General features: G+C 40.2%; 1 long non-coding RNA gene across 1 annotated transcript; it reads right to left on the reverse strand.

Moving 5' to 3' along the window:
• Window positions 1-244: 244 nt before the first annotated feature.
• Window positions 245-3,554, reverse strand: LOC119470718. The gene is made up of 3 exons (XR_005199685.1): window positions 3,448-3,554; window positions 1,458-1,525; window positions 245-367 (listed from the first exon to the last, which is right to left on the reverse strand). It is a non-coding gene; the product is annotated as an uncharacterized LOC119470718 (long non-coding RNA).

Genomic DNA, 3,554 nt, shown 5'->3' on the forward strand with positions numbered 1-3,554 from the left:
ACCTGGAAGCCAGGTATAGTCAACATGGAGGTTCTCTCTTGTCTTCTTTTTTGCTACATGTGCAGTAAAAAAGCAGGAAACAGCCGGGTACGGTGGCTTACGCCTGTAATCCCAGCACTTTGGGAGGCTGGGGCGGGTGGATCAGTAATCCCAGCACCTTTGGAGGCGGGGTAGGCAGATCATGAGATCATGAATCATCCTGGCTAACTCGGTGAAACCCCGTCTCTACTAAAAATACAAAAAGCCCAGTGTGGTGGCGCGCGCCAGTAGTCCCAGCTACTTGGGAGGCTGAGGCAGGAGATATAAATACAAATGAGATATAGTTCTTTCCCAAATGAAGCATGCGATCGGGTAGCGGAAGACAGACCTGAAAACAAAACAAGGCAAAAAAATATTATAAGTGTGCAATGATAGAAGTTTGCAAATGGTCCAAGGGCTCACAATGTCATGGGGTTGGTTCTTCTTTGGGATAGGGGGTTGCATCCGAAAGGATTCAACAAGAATTTAATACCTGAATGCAGTTTAGAAAAACCAGTGCTGTACATATTTTCTAGAGAACTGGGATGAGGGAAATAGCACCTGAACACAGGAATGGAGATACAAGGCGGAGTGCTTCTTGATGAGTACCATAAGTCATTAGTCATGGCGGGAGCATAGAAAGTGAGGACAGTAGCCTGAGATAACGCTGTAGACACAGGCAGAGAACAGAGCAGAAGGGGGCTTTGTTTGCCTTGCAAAGAATCTCACATTTATCAGTAGACAATAGAGAACCCCTGGAGAGTTTTAAGCCAGATAGTAACATGATGAGATTTTCATTTTATTTAGACCATTCTTGCAGCAATTTGGATGATATGTTGGAGCAAGAAGAAAAACTGGAAGCATATGGCCTATAAATAGGCCATTGCAGTCATCTAGGTAAGAAATATTTGAGTGCTCAAACTAGGGTAGTAGCAGAGGGAATGTAGAAAAGGAGAAAGAAAAAATGGTCAAGAAACCTGGGCAGGGTGGCTCACACCTGTAATCCCAGCACTTTGAGAAAGTCAAAGCAGGCAGATCACTTGAGATCAGGAGTTCGAGACCAGCCTGGCCAACATGGTGAAACCCTGTCTCTACTAAAAATACAAAAATTAGCCAGGCATGGTGGCTCATCCATGTAGTCCCAGCTTCTCGGGAGGCCAAGGCAAGAGAATTGCTTGAACCCAGGAGGCGGAAGCTGCAGTGAGCCAAGATCGAGCCATTGAACTCCAGCTAGGGCCACAGAACAAGACTCTATCTCAACAACAACAACAAGTAAGAAGACTCTTGGTGACTGACTAGATGTGGGGGATTACAGAAAGGGAGATGTCTAGGAAGATACTGTTTCTGGCTTGGGCCATTGGATAGAGGATGTTGCTGTCTACTAAGAGAGGAAGAATAGGGTGAGCCTCTCTGAAGGCAGAGATACTGAATCAGTTTACCTGTGGTGATATCCCAAAGATTTCCAATAGATTGTTGCATATGCAGGTCCAAAGCTCAGAAGAAAAACCTGAATGAAAGGTATGGATTTAGAGTTCATCAAATTTCAAATCGGTTGGAGTCTAGCTAAATGGGATTTGTTCTATGCTGATGGCATACAGTTTAACCAATATATGTTATGTAGATGAACATTTAAAAAATCATTTAGGTAATACTAAGCCCAGTGGGATGATGGCATAGAAGACTCCAACATTCCTACCATTCATTAATAAGGACTATTATAAAATAATTAGAAGATATTTCAAATAAATAAATAAATAGAATGTAAACAGCCACCATAATGAATGTTATGCTTACTCTAGTTGCTGTTATTCCTCTGCCAATTAAATCATTACTGGAAACTAGTTCTTTTTCTTTGTTTTTTGTTTTTGTGTCATGTTTTTGTTTTTGAAACTAGTTTCTACCACTGATGTTTCACAAATGTTGGATGAACAGTAACTACTAAATAAATAATGAAAAATGTATGTGCTACTTAAAGTAAAAGCCTGAAACATATCAAATAATAAAACTGATTTTAGAAACAGATATTTGTACATAACAATGAGTGTTGTACTTTGGTGGTCTGAAAAACCATGGTATGCTAGTCATCTAATTAAACAATACTGCCTAATTCAAAACATTTTGGAAACACATTCTTTTGGTATTATTTTCAGAGCCCATCTAGCAGTAATGTAAGAAAAACACCCCAATGATTTATAGTCAAAACTCATTTTTGACAAAAATCAGTACTTTTTTCTTTTTAAACTTTTTATTATGGGAAATTTTAAACATCTACAAAATAAACAGAATAGAATAATACACTTTCATGTACTACTCATCCAGCCTGAGTAGCTAACTAACATTTTGTCATTCTTATATGATCTATAGCTTCATGTACTCCCCATGCCCACTTAATTTTTATAACTTTTTTAAAGTTTTAAGGTAAATTTTGTATCCTTTTATATACCTTACACTGAAATGCACAGATGTTGCCTGCACAAATTTAATAAATGGATGCACCTTTGTAACCCACACCTCTATATAGACCATTTTCATCTACCAAGAATGTTTCCTTGTATTATTTCTTGTCATTTATACCCAAAGGCAATCATGGGTCAATGTGTTCATTTAGATTAACTTTGCTTGTTCTAGAACTTCAAATAAATGGAAACATACCATGTGTACTATGTTCCCAGCTTCTTTTGCTAAGCATAGGATCTTCAGATTCATCATGTGTTGCATTTACCAATACTTCATTCCTTTCTATGGCCGAGTTCTAGTGTATGTGTATACCACAATTTGTTTTCCATTCTCCTTGTCCCAGATTTCTATTGCTGCACCACAAACCACCCAAACTAAGTGGCTTTGAAAAACTGACAATCATCTGTTTCGCTCATGAATCAGCACTTGGTGCATGGCATAGCAGGGGCAGCTTTTCTCTGTTCTGCATGGCACCCCCAGGGCGACACAAAGGCTAAAGGTAACTTGATGGTCAGAGACCAGAATTATCTGAAGACTCACTCATATACTGGTGATTGATGCTGGCTGTCAGCTGGAACCTTAGCTGGAGCCTATGCACATGGCTGCTGCTTGGATTCCTCAAGGCCTGGAAGCTGGGCTCCAAGAAAAAGCATCCCAAGAGAGCAAGACAATTGTGGGTGGCATTTTTATGACCTATCTTTAGAAGTCAAAAAGCATTATTTTCTTCGTAATCTATTGGCCAACACAGTCACAGAGTTCTATCCAGGTTCAGAGGAACAGAGCAGAGACTCCACGAGTTGGTGAGGGAATAACAATGTCACATTCTAAGAACACGTGGGATAACACATGTTGTGGTAGCCCTCTTTGGATAATACTGTCTGCCACAGTCTCCCTTCTGGCCACAAGAGTTCACATCTCTCCTACATACAAAATATATTCAACGCTCTCTTCCAAGAGCCCTAAGTCTCTTACCATTATGGCATTAACACACAGTCCAGGATCTCTTCATGTCAATTAGGTCTGAGTCTGGATGAGACTCCTTGGGAACAGCTCCTGCATTCGGTTCCTTCACTAGCATC

Source organism: Cebus imitator, unplaced genomic scaffold, assembly GCF_001604975.1.
Source record: "Cebus imitator isolate Cc_AM_T3 unplaced genomic scaffold, Cebus_imitator-1.0 Scaffold38, whole genome shotgun sequence".
NCBI classification, from domain to species: Eukaryota; Metazoa; Chordata; class Mammalia; order Primates; family Cebidae; genus Cebus; species Cebus imitator.